The 18,093-nt window shown below is 39.0% G+C and overlaps 1 protein-coding gene across 11 annotated transcripts in view; it reads right to left on the minus strand.

The window, feature by feature from the left end:
- RhoGEF2 (Rho guanine nucleotide exchange factor 2) overlaps positions 1-18,093 on the minus strand; it is a 176,677-nt gene that overhangs the window by 91,955 nt on the left and 66,629 nt on the right. The window lies entirely within an intron of this gene.

Here is an 18,093-nt window from a genome sequence, read left to right on the forward strand (position 1 = left end):
AACGAACGAATTTGTGTTTTATTTACGAAACAAAACAGACGTTTTGTAATGTAAAAGAATTCACGTAATGTGCGCTCGTTAGAGCGTCTGATCGAAAATTCTCTTTCAATTTAATTTCGTGTTTTCAAAATAAAAATGCAGTTAAATCTAAATTCACTTAAACGTTTACCGAATTGAATTAAATCGTTCTTTTGTTTACGTCAACACTTATGTGGATGGGATTATTAATGCGAAACTGGACCGCTATTGACAAACAATAAGCTTAATGTATATTAGTATCGAAGATTCAGATTATAAGATGGAATCTATAACCGTAATTAAAACTACTAGTGGTCCCGCGGTAGTCGAAATTCGATTATAATTAATTGAAATTATAAGTTTTTACACTATTATGATTCTATTGTCAAAGACTATTATATTATACTTCTATAATCACAGATTTCGCAAAGACTACACTTTAGACAAATATTAATACAGACAAACAATATTTAATCTATTCTCAATTTGATCACAGACTATAAGCAATAATAAAAGTTTGACAATAAACAAATAGTTTTGCAGTAGGCAGCGGCTTGGCTCTGCTCCTGGCATTGCTGAAGTCCATGGGCGACGGTAACCACTTACCATCAGGTGGGCCGTACGCTCGTCTGCCTACAAAGGCAATAAAAAAAAAAAAAGTATGCATGCGCGTGTTTGTCAAATATATGGCAGTGTATGTAATGTTTTATTTTTAATTGATTTAATCAATTTTTTATTCATAGTTTTAAAAAATATTAACATTCTGCACTCCTTCTCTATAAGTGTGGGAAATTTCATGCATCTCCTTCCGCGCAATTTTTTCATAAAAACGGGTACAAAGTTTTTGCTTCACGTATTAATATATAGATTAACTCTTAAAAATTAGACAGTCAAATTGGCTTTTGATAAAGTTAATAGGTCGCGGGTAAGTAAATAATGTGACTTATAGGTCGTAGTGTCAGTTTATCGTATGCGGCACCAGTGTTGTAGCACATCCACACCACTCAACGAATCGCACTAGTCATTATCGGTATCAGTTTTTTTAAATGTATATACACGAAGACATCTCTATCGTTTTTTCAGTGAATAAACTTGAACTAAATGCAGTGGACAGTTGCCAACATGAGTCACGCAGGGTTCCCTCTGTACGTGACTCATCCCGTGTCAGGGTTGAATACGTTTTATTGATGACCGTAATCTTGAAATTCTAATTATATGTCAAGTGTCGTTTTACGTGTTTTGGTCAAGAATGTCGGTCGACGCGAAGATCGTCGGCGCCGCCCTCCTGGGGGTCAGGTGTTGAAGACTCAATGACAACGAATTATACTTACAAAAATAATTAAAAGGCTCTTCATTCAAACAGATTCAAATGGTTGTGCGAGTCAGGACGATAGTACTAACGCATGCCAGCTAAAAATAAGCCCCACCATAAGAAATATGGTGTTTACATCAATTTCGACTTAAAGAGTGTTTGCCTTCTAAGTTGAATAACATTTATTCTTAAACAAGAATCGATTTCTGCGCGTTTACTTCTCATTATACGATGCATAGACTCTAAATCAGTTTATTAGGAGGAATATCTTTACACCATCAGTTTTATATAACAAATAGATAGATTACAAATTTTAAAACATTGCCAGTCTTTTTTGTTGTGCTTATAATTGGGTATATAAATTACTAAGGCAGCTCACCTCATCTCCAAGGTTTTAAGCCTTTACACAACAAATAGTGACTGAACTGCCCTAAATTATTTAACCGTTCATCACTTCGGGCCCGGCGATCGACAAGAAGCCGAGTGGTCATATATTTCGGTAGGGCTACGATCGGAATTTTGTTGTTCCAGACGTCTATAAGATTTTTTTGCAATTGTCATGAGGGCCATTCAAAAGTAATCCGAAAACAAAAAAAATGGTGCGCATGAAAGAATTCTTGTGGTAGGACCTCTTGTGAGTTCGCACAGGTAGGTACCACCACATCGCCTGTTCCTGCCGTGAAGCAGTAATGCGTTTCGGTTTGAAGGGTGGTATAGCCGTTGTACTGTAAAAACTGAGACCTTACAACTCTTGATTCGAGGTAAATAGCGGCATTTACTTTATAAATGTCTATGGGCTCCGGTTACCACTTAAAACCGGGTGGGCCGTCCACCCATCTAAAGTATAGAAAAGTGAAATTTCTTTTGTGGTGTGTAGTATTGTGGTTTTCTTTATTTTTTCGATTTCATAGAGCCGTACAAAGCGAAGACTAGGGAATGCTGTGTCCACGGTCCAATGGTTCGCGAGACGCACTATTTTCTCACTCTCGCTCCTCCTAAATTGTATCTTTTCTCTCTAGCCGTAACGAATTTGTCGCGAGTTAAATTTTACTCTCAACGGGCCTAAAGAAGTTTTACTTAGAAAAAACACGAGTCTAGGAATCAAATTAATCGAAAGGAACAAATACAAATCACAATCGTAACACCACAAGACGGAAAGGTCAAAAGAAATATTTACGAGTTACACAAATACCGGTGATCGTGGGTCGCACAGATGCGCGGCGTCGGACAAGGCACGTATTGAGGAGGAACTTAAATTGATTACAAAAGGGTCACGTGGCGGTCAAAATTATAAAAGCACAGAAAAAAGCCACGATGGTTGGATGTGTAAAAAGTTGAACCTATTTACGTTTTCTTAAAACTTGACTTGAAACAGTTTTTCATTGAAAAACATTTAAGATTATTTAAGTGCCTAAAACAGATGCCTAATTAATAAAATAATTTATAAAATTTCATATTCAAGCTGCATGTTTCCAACTACATAGAGAATGCCAACAGAATGACGATCAAATCTAATTGCCGCTTTCTTAGATTCAGAAAGAGTACCCTATCAGAATGACTTTTAAAATAAATTTAAAATAGTCAAAATTTTAATATCAGTTTAATAGTTTTGAACCAAAGCAAATTATATTGAAGCATTTCACTATTTATTTAATTTTCCATTCGTAAGGCACATAAGCAAAGCCAGAGCCCAATAAAGTCCCTGTCGTAATAGTAACAAGAAACATAAATCTTATTTTTATCAAATAACTAGCTGACCCGGCAGACTTTGTAGTGCCTCAATCGATAAATACAAGACCTAAACTTTTGCATAAAATAAACTTAAAACAAACAAAAGGAATCCGTCCGGCGGGGGACACAACAAAAGAAAAACAAAATTATTATTTTTATTTAATTGTAAGCATTTTCATATTTATCTGCCTTTTAAACCTTCTCTGGACTTCCACAAATAATTCAAGACCAAAATTAGCCAAATCGGTCCAGCCGTTCTCGAGTTTGAGCGAGACTAACGAACAGCAATTCATTTATATATATATAGATAGAAGATAAATAAAGTTTCAAGCCATGACCTCCCAAACTAGCGTCCCAAATGCGGCTCCAGTCGGAACTAAAATAGTGAATATTTGTGGACGCGCGCCTTCAGCCGGATGCGCTTCGAACGTACTTGTGTAACGGCGATTCAATTATTTTCTACTACTCGACTGTTTGATAACGTTTTCATGAGTCTGTCTCGTTTAAAATTTAATCTTTTTAAAGATTAGGGCGCTAGGGTAGGGCGGTTTTATATATTATTTTATATTATTATATATTTTTTGTGTATGTTTTTGTAATTTAATATAAATTTCATTAGACCTACCACTATTCACTCTGCACTACCTTTGGTTGACTGGTAGAGAATGCCTTTGGCATTAAGTCCGCTAATGTAAATTTTACATGAATAAATAAATAAATAAACATTACGATAACTATTAAAAAACACAAAAATGTTTTTTTTTTCGGCTTGAACATGTAACTTGTTTATTGCGAGATTCGCATAGTATCGCTATACCACGAGTGGCATTCACTGTAGCAGAATAACGTGCGAGTGAATGTTATTGATAGTCTTAATTGACACCTCTTAATATCACCCGCGTTATATTAGGTAAGCACGCGACCTTAAAATCATCCCACGATACAAATTCGCGACCAGGTACTCCTTACATGATCATACAACAAATACCCGCCATGTACTATATTGCAATCAACAGATAATTAGGAGTAGAAATCTGTGGTAGAGCATACAATAGATGCGAGTAATGCTACATCACACGTATCGTTAGGAATAGCCGTTGAACCGGAAGCGATAACGGTCTTTTTAACAATATTTTATTAGCTTGATATGTATGTATGTATGTATATAAAGGAATATTTGAATGATATTTTCACCGACTGTGCCGATACGAAGACGTCCAATTAATTTGAAACTGCGCACATACCAAAGACAGATCACAGTTTAAAAATTTTTAAACTTCGCTCTAATATCGTGACTAATATCAAAGGGATAAAATGATGAGGACATTAATTGTTAGTTTGATTTGGTATTTAAGCGTTTTTTCTGATTTTTTAAACTAAATACATTTGTGTGTTTCACGTATCATCTAATTGACAGCTGACCAGAACGTTGTCGTTAATAGCCTCTGATCGACAATGCAATTGGGTCTTTGAAAACCAAATAAATAGAAGAGCTTTCGCAGCAGATTAGCGTCGGGAACATTCCGCGTTCGCTAATATGACATGATATACATACATTAAAATTTGGCAGAGTTCGCCTAAAACAGTTTTAGTCTAAAACACATTGTTGGCGTTTTGGCGTATTAACCACACGTCACTTCCTGTGTTAACCGGAAACGCACTTGCATTACTTTAGATTGTTTATCCCAATTAATAGAAACTGACCTTAATTTATGGTTACACAATCCCTATGCGCGCTACACGCTGTACCTAAGCCTGTAGGCATTTTGACATACACATACGGGATAATGATTTCGTCCTTGTGTTCCGCTGCAAAACTACAAACATTTCCATCAAAATATTTGCTTTAAAACAAGTTTTTGTGTACAAAGTTAGAGGACCGAATTTATTTATTTCTGTGCTCGTTTGTGTGTGTGTGTGTGTCTGTGTGTGTGTATTTCTGCGTGCGTGTGCGTGTTACGGCTCCAAACACGAATCTATTTATGAGTTTCCGTGCGCATGCCATTTGCTAACGCAAAGATTAGCTACAGTGCAAGTCGTAGGCGGATCGATTATTTGTTTTTCGATTCAGTAGTCTAAGCTCTCAGCCTGAATAAAGTATGATCAACTCATAGTTATGATGTAACAAAATAAAGATTAGAGTTTAATTAATATTTTTTTTACACTGTGGTCGATAGCTGCCTATGTTTTCGATATAAACATATTTATGACAACGCTGATTCAGTTTCAAAATATGTGCTTAAAAAAATGAGCTAGAGCCCAATACTTAAAAACTAATCTAGTAATATTTATAAGACTTCTTTAAAGTAAGCCAAAGTAATTATATTAAACAAAGAAGTGGTTGTTGAATAAGGATTAAGGATTAAAAACAAGTTTAAAATTTTATCATATTCTAATATTTTTACAATCTAAAAGCTCACACTTCGCGTGGTCAAGCAAATGATCCATGCGATTGCAACATCCAAGAAGACAGCATACATTAACGTTTCATGAGCCCTCTACGTTATTAATCTTTGGACATTAATCATAGAGCAACGCGCGAATGACTCGTTACAGAAGCTTGTGCAGTCCCCTTTGTTTTACGATCTTTCATCCACTCATTTACACAATTTTTCATGGGTATCGGAATCGCGACCCGCTGAGAAGATCCGGCGAGAAACTCAGCGAGCTGATTCATGGGTTAGGTTACACGGCGAACTCTTTGTCGAGTTCGACGAGTACGGTTACCGGGGTCCCTAAGCCTGCTCCTAGTGTTAGAGCTGAAGGCGTCTAATGCAAAGGTTATTGGATCTAATGGATCCGTAAGGACGTGTCTAGGGCGTCGACGGTGACTGGCTCCTGCATGATCAGGATTCGGGGAGTAGTCAGCGGCGGCAACGATAAGGCGATTATCATGACGCATAGCCTTATCGAAGTACCGTTCCGACGTTGACTTCATGTATTTCTGGATAGATTCGAGGCCCAGGTCGTCGTGTAGGTCAACGTTCCTCACGAACCACGGAGCTCCGACGGCTAACCTGCAAAAGCGGGATTGTAGAGATTGGAGGGTGTCTATGTGAGTGCGGGACGCGTGAGCCAACACCACACTCGCGTAAGTCATGACGTGTGTAGATGTCTATGGGCTCCAGTAACCATTTAACACCAGGTGGGCTGTGAGCTCGTCCACTCATCTAAACAATAAAAAAATAAAAGTAAATGTACCTATGGTTTTGAATGTAATTGCTAAAAGACACAAGTTACTTGCGTCTTCTTGCTCTTATCCCACATTATAATGGGTCGCCCCAGCGTTTCCTGTTATCATGGTGTATAGGGATTCGGCAGAAGCTGTACAACCAGTCACCCGTCTTGACTTCTTGATTTTTCCGTCCCGTCTTGATTTTTCTTCTGTTCCATTACAACATTGATAGTGACCTCACACTATTTTAAAACAAACTAATCATAAATACATCATGTATTTCATGATCATGGATATTTAAACAAACCGTACTTTACACAATAAATCTTGTCTCAGTGCATCTCTCAACGCGATTAAATAATGAAATTACATGTTTTTCTCCTCAAATTCTTGGTGAGTGCATTAACTATACATTTAAGTACGTCATGCGTCGTGTTGATACAGATAGGCGTCTGTTTGATGATTTTAAAACGATTTTTACTGTTCGCGAATGACGTAAATCTTACCTATCTGTTCCGTAACATCCACAGTCAAACGTTTACAGAAGCGTGTTTGCGCGTTGTGGATATTAAAAAAAAAAAAAGTAATTCCAGGTAAAATTTCTAAATCACTGCTTTTTATTTTTTATGTTTCCCTCGAGCTTCAAATAAAACACTGGGCATGTACGATTTATGAAATATTTCCGTGTTTGGAAAGTTGTCGTCGCCCGCATGGTAGAAGACCGGAATTGTTGGGAGACCATGGCCGGGTTTGTGAGGCTGATGAGCACGAAAGGAATTGGATCCCTGATCGACTGCTCAGGCACAACGAAGCTTAGGTTCCGTAGGGGCTAGGCTTAGGGGGTGTCAGTCCGGTGGTGAGGCGACGCAAGGTGACTCCCGAGACGAAATCACTCGGGATCTTCCCGGGGATGAAACCCCGTTCTATCACCAGGACGGGTACCGGCGAAGGCGGACTATCGGCGCGCACTATGCGGTACGGTAAGGTTTCGTTTGGCCAGAGTGGTGGACCCTCGATAGCGTTTAGTCGATTGTCGGTTCTGAGGGGCGGACGCCCGAGTCAGATATAGCCACTTGGACACTTGGGACACTTGGGTGTCCGTACACGGATCTCCCAACATTAAAACATAAAAGAAAAGAGGTGGAACCAAGAGACCCAACTCATCATTGATTAATTGTAATAAAGAGCCCACTGAGTTTCTCGCCGGATCTTCTCAGTGGGTCGCGTTTCCGATTCGGTGGTAGATTCTGCCAAACACGGCTCTTGCTAGGGTTCGTGTTAGCAACGTCGTCAGGTTTGAGCCCTGTGAGCTCACCTACCTACTAGTTAAGGTTGCGCTGAAATAGCCTTGAGAGGCTATCAGCTTAGGTAGGTAAAAAAAAGTAATAATAAAAGGCCATACGCAATACTGCATAAACGGAAAGCTCCGATCTTTACTATAAATTTTAGGGAATCTTAAATAGTCCATTTCACATTATATTAAAATTTGTTGTTTATCATTTTGGGGACTTGTGTTTTCTGTTTTATCTCTTTTTTTTGTTTATTTTGAATTGCCAAATTAATAATGATAAATTATATTGTTTCGTTTACTTACGTAAGTTACTTATTTATTTAGCATTCGGGTCACCGGCAATGTAGGCCTAGAATTGTCCCTAAAATCTATCGAGATTTAAAAGCAAATAACAGTGTGAGGGCCTAATGTGCTGACCCCGCCCTTGGTAGAACAATAACAATGACAGCGAATGAAATAACTTAAATTTTCCGTTAAATTCCAACATCAAATTCTAATTCAATATACATTTATATGAGAAGTAACACAGCCAAAGAAAATACAAACTTTGACGAAAGCTGAAATTCCTTTCAACAAATTTTCCTAAATATCCAAGAAGCGAGACCATGAAAAGCCGGGAATTCGTAAAACATTTACCCTTGACCGACCCTCTCAGTCGAAAGGCAATTACCAAAACATGTCAACATCACTTTTGATGTGGCGCAGTCTATAAGAAGACAGTCGGACAAGTCTACGAAACGGTGAGTTAGTATAAAATGTTTTCTCGTGTGCCGGAATCATCAGATTTAATAGTGTTTTTCTCACAAGCTCATCGCATAATAACTAAGAAGGGCAATGTCTCACATGTACTCGAAGCTCATGTTCTATGTTTGTCGATCTAATGATCCAATATATATTAATGAGGGACTCCCAAGGGTATGTCAGACATATTTATGGCACTTAAAAGAAAAAATCGAAATTCTAAAAACGAAATCGGTATCAAACACTGTTTATTTTCCTTCAACTTAGTGTAGAGCGTTACTTCTCAGTGTAGCATTGTTATTTAGAATAATATTCAATTTAATAAAACAAAACAAACTACATAGTATCTAGATTTGTAAAAAAATATTTTGAACATATTTTGACAATCTAAATATTTTCAATAATAAAAATGCATTTAAGTTAGAGAATCTCATCTACTTTAGATACAATCAAACTGACTGCTAACAAATTACACTGTGTCCAATTACACAACAATGTCGGTCGAGTGTCGAGAGGAAATGCGAGAGTAGAGTAACTCGCCGACATTCGCCGACATCCGAGGAAACTAAAACCATGCAACGTCCGGATGTTCGGCACGTGTCGCGTTCCAATGTTTGCTTTGTATTCATTTGTTATTGTAATTTATAATTGAGTTTCGTAAAATACACAAAATTTGCATACTGAATTTTGAAGGTGCTGATTGAAACTGGCACACGAGTAAATATAATACATATATAATGCTATTGCTTTCCTGGCGTAGATCGGCGGTTAGCGAGGCTGACAAACTAACACCCACTTTGTAACACGCCATTGAAATTTCAGATACGTGTAATTGGCTTTTTTTTTAGTGCTTAGATGGGTGGACGAGCTCACAGCCCACCTGGTGTTAAGTAGTTGCTAGAGCCCATAAACATCTATCATTTTAAGGTCTCAGTATAGTTACAACGGCTGCCCCACCCTTCGAACCAAAACGCATTACTGCTTCACGGCAGAAATAGGCGGGGTGGTGGTACCTATCCGTGCGGACTCACAAGAGGTCCTACCACCAGTGGCTGTCGTACTTTTAATGCTACATCATTTTTTGATATGACACCTCCACTTTCGGCTCTTTCTAGTACATTTCGGATTCAAATAGATCCCACTACATTCCAGTCGTCACTGCGTCGTCATGTCGTACATTATGCTGTGACTGTCGACAACGCGCCGTATCTCTTCCTGTCCAGATATTGGCTGTGAGCGAATATTTTTGAGCACATAACATGTTATTCAATTATGCAAGTATTAGGTTTTGTAGTTAACGAGTTTCGATAGTTTCCCACATTCCTGCAGTAAAAGCCGAGACATTGAAAAGCCCTTATTAAATTCGATACAAAAAAAAATCATATCAAAGTTAAGAAACATTGGAATATATAAAATGATCAGATATCAAACGCGAATTCAATGAATGTTAGAGGAAGTCTGAAAGTGGCACCTGTGACAGAGAAGCTGAAAAGTGCGCGTTTGGGATGCTATGGACATGTGATGAGACGAAATGAAATCTAGGTTGGTAAGAGAATGTTAACTATGAATATTGAAGGATATAAAGGAAGAGATAGACCTAAGAAGAATTGGATGGATTGTGTGAAAGAAGATATGGGTAAAAGGGGAGTGAGCGAAGAAATGGTATAAGATAGAGGAGTATGGAAGGAGAAAACATGTTGCGCCGACCCCAGGTGACTGGGAGAAGGGCAGGATAATGATGAAATGAGATATCAAACGCGAAACCTCCAAACTGGATCGAATTCAAAGAAAATAACAATATCAAGTTACTCCAGAGATTCATTCGCAATTTAATAAAACGCCAATCAGTCCGGATACTCCCAGAGGAATGTGTCGATGTTCCAGTTCGTAACAAAATTATTAAACACAAAAATAATGCCTTTTACAAGCGTGTAGCGAGCAAGTAATTTCAAATTGCTAACATATCGCCGATGCTCTCAGCCTAAAGCACCCGACATGTTTTATTTGAAGAAATCGGAAACTCCCGGAAAGTAGCGACCTTGGGACGGTAGAGGTGCTTGATTACATTTCTTGTGGTGGATACAAAATATCTCAGCGGCTAATCCTGGAGTGCTGTAGTTCCTCTGGAAACGTTGCGAGAGGAGCCAAAGCGTGATTTTGATGTTTCCAGAGTAACGCTTGACACCCGGGCCCGGGTTGCAAAATTAATGTACAGAAAACGCAAGAAGTCGTCGAGGCCTAAAGGATAAGAATTCCGGTGCATTCGTATGTAGCGATCCATCAGTGTGCGAATCCCGCAGGCGGGTACCAATTTTTCCAATGAAATACGTACTTAGCAAATGTTCACGATTTACTTCCGCGGTGAAGGAATAACATCGCTTAATAAAAATCAAAGCCGCAAAATTATTATTTGTGTAATTACTGGTGGTAGGTGGTCTTATGAGTCCGCACGGGCAGGTACCACCTCCTTGCCTATTTCTGCCGAGACCGCAGTAAAGCGTTTCCGTCTGAAGGGCGGGGCAGCTGTTATACTGTACAAAAGCTGAGACTGAACTCGTGTCTCAAGGTGGGTGGTGGCATTTACATTTTAGATATCTATGAGCTCCGGTAACCACTTAATACCAGGTGGGCCGTGAGCTCGTCCATCCATCTAAGCAATAAATAAATAAAAAACGTAAGGCTATCAGCGGCTAGCTTCTGGCAAGATCAAAGGTTCAAGTGCCTCTCGTTAGTTTGTGTTCCAGATATATACACATACAGATAACAGCAAGGGCACCCAAATTCCAAGTGCTAAATATGTTTAACAAGAATACTCCGATATCAACCATATCACTTTTTGATATAAGGCATTTTTTTGTATTCTATTTTCTGAAAACCATTCCCGATAGCAGCGTGCGCTTGGCAGGCGAAGTAAACTAAAAACAAACCAAAAAAGGCATAGTGAAGTAAACGTCCAGCCTTTTGCAAGCGGAACTGTGGAACGTATAACCGCTTTGTGACAGAAATAGTAATACTGAGAAAACAATCGGGAGCTCGCTCGCTCAGCACAACGTTACAGAACTTGCGCCGATATCGTCCTGAGTCAGTAGATCAGCGAGGATATCGTAGGTTCGACACTGGCCGCATTCCACCATGTTTACGATTATACCTGATAGAAATCTATCTTATAGGCAGACAAACTCGCACTCAACCTGATGGGAGTACTGGAGACTCAACTATATTTTAATTTTAAATTAACGGAACGGATAATTGATTGTCAGGTTTAATTTGGTTTGCTCTTCTGCCAAAATAACCTCTACGCGTCTGCTGTGAAATGGCCACAGGAGCTTATAGCATTGCAAACGAGATTTTGGCGACTCGCAGACAACCTGGGACATGAGGACGAAGACTAAACTAAGCTAAACTAACTAAAGTATATTAATATAGTTTAGCCACTACCAATTGGTCCCCCAATCGGCTCTTCTAGCACCAGTAATTGTGCAAAATAAAAAATTTTACCCGTAAACAGAAACCTCCGCCCCCCATTTTTTTCTGTAACATCCGGAGATACCTTTAGGGTTTCCAGTTACGAGGCAAAATTAAATATAAGCACAAAGAATGTCAACGGAATTTTTATTGACTAAAATTTTAATTAAACACAAAAGAATTTAATTTAGTCTTTCCTGAACGAACAATGAAGGATTTCCTTACAGTCGAAAAGCCCTTTTTTAATTTAATCCGGAATAATTATGTACATTCTTAGGAATGTGTTTGGTGTGTACTTCCTGCGCCTCACATGAGATCGAAATAGTAAAGTAGCTTTTACGTAGCCACATAAAAATAAATAAAAAGCCAACCGATTTTGTCGTAGAGGGAACATTTGCAGAGACCATTGGGTAACTGCTACGGGTATACTTAATGAAGGGGTAAATGTTATAAGCACTTATTACCATTTATAATATGCTAATATTTCAAATCAAGAAATCTGTTAAGCACTACAAACTGTTTGAACTAATTCTTGTATATGTGCTTAGGTGAAACAAATTGTGGAACAGTATCTACACTAATGACGCATTAAGCGTAGCTAAATGGATATAACACAGATTTATTGCTCTCTCACTTCTCAAATGGCCGACACAATCAAACCGCGACCTACATATATTAATGAAATCACAGCACCCTTACTCGACGTAGTGAGCTTTCAAGCCTTGCCTCGCCCACCGTGAGCCTTCACACAATTCATCCGCCACGAAACATTAACTAAATGAGGGGTCAAACGACTGCACAAACAACCCCAGCTAATGTAGGTCTGGGTGGCACTTTGGAGAAGCTTAACGACAAAGGAAGATCTTCCACCGAGCGGGTGATATTGCTCGGTAGACCGACGGTCCGAATGTTGTTGTTCGGAACTTGTATATATGCAAGCTTATCTTGAAAATGTCGTAAGCGAGATTCAGGCATCTGTCAATTATCTTGCGTTGTATGATGGCTACCCGCCACAGCACTAAGCACAAATACTGTCGAGAGTGGGGGACCTTGGATTGCTTTTAAATACTGTGACATCACTATAAGTATTGAAACTAGCACAGAAATTAGAAATTTTGAAATTGCAATTATTTATAACACGGGGACGCGAACAGTTTTATTGACTTATACCGAACTAGCGACCCGCCCTCGCTTCGCTTCGGAAACTGTAATTTACTATTGATTTCTTCACTATTTAATGGATGTTATTATACATATAAACCTTCCTCTTCAATCACTCTATCTATTAAAAAAAAACCGCATCAAAATCCGTTGCGTAGTTTTAAAGATTTAAGCATACATAGGGACAGACAGATATAGGGACAGAGAAAGCGACTTTGTTTTATACTATGTAGTGATATTCAATCTCCAAACAAACGAGAAGAAGAGAAAGAGAAAAGATTCACAATAAATATTCAATGAATTATGGAACGAAGTCATAGAATTTTAATAGCATCTCGACGGCTGGCGTTGCGTTGGATTTTTCTATATTGGATATTTACGAGATTAGGCTTCAAAATTATTCCATAGATGTGACATTCGTGTAATATTTCAATGCCTGCTTAGCAAAGGGCACAGTTTTGTGTTACTATATAATATATTTATGCTGTTTTTTCAGAGCCCTAGAGGAACACGTTTTAGAGTCTATTGATTCTGTGACCGCTTTACCCCGGGTAGACTGTCGTAACGTCACTCATTGTATGGAAAACAAAATGAACGCCATACACCACAAGTTTTGCTGGTGCTTTACTGGTGGTAGGACCTCTTGTGAGTCCGCGCGGGTAGGTACCACCACCCCGCCTATTTCTGCCGTGAAACAGTAATGTGTTTCGGTTTGAAGGGTGGGGCAGCCGTTGTAACTATACTGAGACCTTAGAACTTATATCTCAAGGTGGATAGCGCATTTACGTTGTAGATGTCTATGGGCTCCAGTAACCACTTAACACAAGATGGGCTGTGAGATCGTCTACCCATCTAAGCAATAAAATAAAAAGTTTACGAGTAGATACTATCATAATTTAGAACCGCGCTGTTGTATCGGTTTATAAAAGATCTTTACGTGTTGAATTAACTCTGGCGGCGAGGTCAGCGCCGGGTGAGGTCAGTCAGTCCGATACGTTTTATAAACAAATGTAATTTTTACGGGTTAATTACGGAAAAAAAGACGAATGTTTTAGATTTTTTTTGTCATCTTAGTTCGACGTGCTTACGGTCCACATAATTTTAAGAGATACCGTAATATCAGAAGCGCATACAAGTCACTGAGGACACTATTCAAAGCTCTGCTGGCCAAACACTAATAAGAGTGTTTTCATACGAGGGCCCGACGATATGGACGGTAAAATTATTATTGAAAACGTCTTTTGTATAAATACAGTGGTTCTATAGATGGAATCAGCTCTGTTACCATTCGGCGCTCAATGTTCAAAGAACTTCAGAAAACTCACAGCTTCCCCCTTGGTACGAATCAGACAGAACCAATGACTCAAAGCCAAACTGACACGGACATTAGATTAGATGGTGATCGGATGAAAGGCCATTGCATGCAGCAGAGATGCGAATGGATAGAATACGAAATGAATATGTTAGAGGAAGGCAGAAAGTGGCACCTGTGACAGTGAAGCTGAGAAGTGCGCGTTTGGGATGGTATGGACATGTGATGAGACGAAATGAAAATGAGGTTAGTAAGAAAACGTTAACTATAAATGTGGAAGGATATAGAGGAAGAGGTAGACCTAAGAAGAAATGGATGGATTGCGTGAAAGACGATATGGGTTCTTACCCTTGTGAGCGAAGAAATGGTATATGATAGAAGAGCATGGAAGGAGAAAACATGTTGTGCCGACCCCAGGTAACTGGGAGAAAAGCAGGATAATGATGATGATTAGATAAGGTGGTGCGTTGTGTTGTGTTAGTGACATCTTTTGGAAAGTCATGATAGTAGTAATTCTAATGCCACAGACTAGCTTGTGCCGACGGTGGGCGATGCGAAAATCACGTTATGTCGACAAGTCTTTCATGGTGTTTTTATTTTTGTTTTTTAAAACGAAACGCATTAATGCTTCACGGCAGACATAGGCAGGGTTGTGGTACCTACCCTTGCGGGCTTACAAGACGTCCTACCAACAGTAAAGCACCATTTTTAACACCATTGTCCGCACCGGGCTTATGTAAAGTTGAACTATACATATAAATAAAATTGGAGTGTCTGTTTGTAATATTGAAATAGCCTCTTTTCACTACATGCATATGAATATATACACGGTACATACACCAAAATAACATTTTTTACAATTTTTGTCTGTCTGTCTGTCTGTCTGTTCCGGCTAATCTCTGGAACGACTGGACCAATTTTGACGGGACTTTCACTGACACGTAGTTGATGATATAAGGAGTAACTTAGGCTACTTTTTTTAGACTAGCTTCGCCCCGCGGCGTCACCCGCAGTCATTGTCGTACCACGCGCAACATGGCGGGACTCGCCTATCAATAATAAAATTTAATGTTTCCGAAGCGAAGCGAGGGCGGGTCGCTATTTGACAATAAAACTATAAAGTTTGACCTTGCCTGTATCCCTTCGACTCTTATTTTGATGTCTTACAGCGCGTTACGTAACGTGTTTACAGAAAGTTTCACGAACGCAGCTTTTCAAGGGATTATTGTTGTTTGCGGGCCGCTAGCGTCGCGCGCAATAATACTGCCCTATTTTTTATCGTCCTAATGTTTTGATTTCCATTTTTCTTATGTATTTTCCGTACTATTTTCAATATTAGTTATATTTACTACTAGCGGCCCACTCCGGCTCCGCTCGGGTCTTTAACAAAAATTTCAACTATATTTGACGTTGTTTTATTTTTTTAAATGAAAGAACACTTATTGCCTATGCATAACTATAATAGTTAGAAATATGCTGTCGCGACACTTTTTGTACATATTCGTAGTACATTATTTAATTCTATCATGAATAGTTTTCGCAGGGCACGCGATGTAAAGAATATTTTAGGAAAATTTTTCACACCTTAGGTTACATTATTGGAGTTTTAGTAAGGATCTCTACTTTTTTTCAAAAAAGATATGATGATGATGATACCTATGTCACTCGGGAAAAGTGTAGCAAATCGGTTCAGTAGTTTCGGAGCCTATTCAATACAAACAAGCAAACAAATCTTTCCTCTTTATAATATTAGTATAGAAGTATAGATATGAAAAGTCACTGGATGGCTGCTGGGTTTTACCAGCAAAAAATTGTCTTGGAAGAGGACGGCCTCTGGAGATGCGGTTCGTGTCGGATTGACAATGATATTACATGATATTACAATAATATTATGGTAGTTACGATAAAGCCCAGTTAGCCGCATCGTCCGATATATCAATAGATAATAATAGTCAGGGCCTGGTAATTCTTTATGCGTATCGTGAAAGTGCATTTTTTTTATTGCTTAGATTGGTGGACGAGCTCACAGCCCGATTAAGTGGTTGCTGAAGCCCATAGACATCTCCAACGTAAATGCGACAACCACCTTGAGATATAAGTTCTAAGGTCTCAGTTAAGTTACAACGGCTGCCCCACCCTTCAAACCGAAACGCATTACTGCTTCACGACAGAAATAGGCCGGGTAGTGGTACCTACCCGTGCGGACTCACAAGAAGTCCTACCACCAGTAATCTTACCACCAGCATCTCACTCTGAAGCCCTAATCTCTAGTGAATTGAATGGTATACAACGCCACAACCAGCCATGCCAAAGTGGTATCTGCCTCCGATTTGAACACCGGCACTGTCACATCGCTCGATACGAAAGCACCGGATGTCTTACCCTCTGGGCCACGACCACACAACATCGCAGCAATCATTACTATCAATGAACTATGCGAATTGCTGTTAACGCATGACAAATAATTGAACCGTTTGACGCACACACACACACACACACACAAAAGGTCGCATGTTCCAATTTACCGTTTCAGAAATGAACACTTGAACTATGAAGAAGAAAATCCTATTTCATCTATGATAAATGCTTGATACAACTTATTGTAACTATTTCTGTGTTGTTTTCTTTCAATTAGCGCATCGGTTTTGTTAAGTAAGCACTCCTACGTGTTATTAATCATGGGCGAACCCGGAGATCGCCGCTTCAAAACGGATATATACATATTATGTACATTTTTCAATTTCCCACAGACACAGCCCACTGAGTTTCTCGCCGGATCTTCTCAGTGGGTCGCGTTTCCGATCCGGTGGTAGATCCTGCGAAGCACTGCTCTTGCTAGGGTTCGTGTTAGCAACGTCGTCAGGTTTGAGCCCCGTGAGCTCACCTACTAGTTAAGGTTACGCTGAAATAGCCTCTCAAGGCTCTCTGTTTAGGTAGGAAAAAAAAATTGCAATTTTTTTTGTAAGAACAGTGTGTTTGCGTGTGTGATATTTTGTTTTAGAATTATTTAGAATTATTTTAAAATGCAAATTAATTAAGTGACTCGGTGAAACAGTAGGTAGTGCCCCTTACTGTTGAACCGAAGGTCGTGGGTTCGAATTTCATAACAGGCAAACATTCGTGTAATGAAGTTTATATGCTTCATATGTTTAAGAGTATCAACATCGATTAACTTCATGTACAAAGATCGATTTTTCTAGACGCATTAGACGTTGTGGTAAGTTTTATTACAGTTTTTTATCATCGAAGGCTGAGTCCGTCTCATAGTAAGGAATCGCCATGACTTATGGACGCCTTCACGACGCTAAGGCTTTATATATCGAAGCTGGTCTGCGCTGGAGGATGTACGCGATATTTTCAAAACAGATGAGCTCTCCTGATCAGGCCCGGTGGCGGTCAGCCTCTTAAATGAGACCACTTACTAGCGGGAGTGCTATTAGCTCGCAGCCCGCAATCATGGGCAGTCAGAGATCGGTTTACACTGAGAGGTAGCCCGTTGTAACTCTTTTTAAGTCCAATGTATCTTTTTATCGGTTTGCCTTTTGCAAAAATCGTAAGATGGAGTCATGATATTCGCGAAACCAATATTACAATGTCATAAATTTTCGTAACAAATTTAACAATCGTTCTTTTAATAAAGACACAATGCTGTATTTTTATGAAAATTAACAAAATTATTCTGTTTTGTATGAAACTTTATGTGCAAAAAAAATAAAGTTGTAAGCATCATCGAAAATATGACCAATATCCGTGGCAAAGTTATTTTTGCATTAACCGATAACTTATCTCAACTCACTAATCGATACGAAAACATCCAATAAAAGTTGCACTTGACAAAAAATAAATCACATCACTATCGAACACACCAATCAGCGACGAGAATTCGA

Source organism: Bombyx mandarina, chromosome 24 (genome assembly GCF_030267445.1).
Source record: "Bombyx mandarina strain Sakado chromosome 24, ASM3026744v2".
Classification (NCBI taxonomy): domain Eukaryota; kingdom Metazoa; phylum Arthropoda; class Insecta; order Lepidoptera; family Bombycidae; genus Bombyx; species Bombyx mandarina.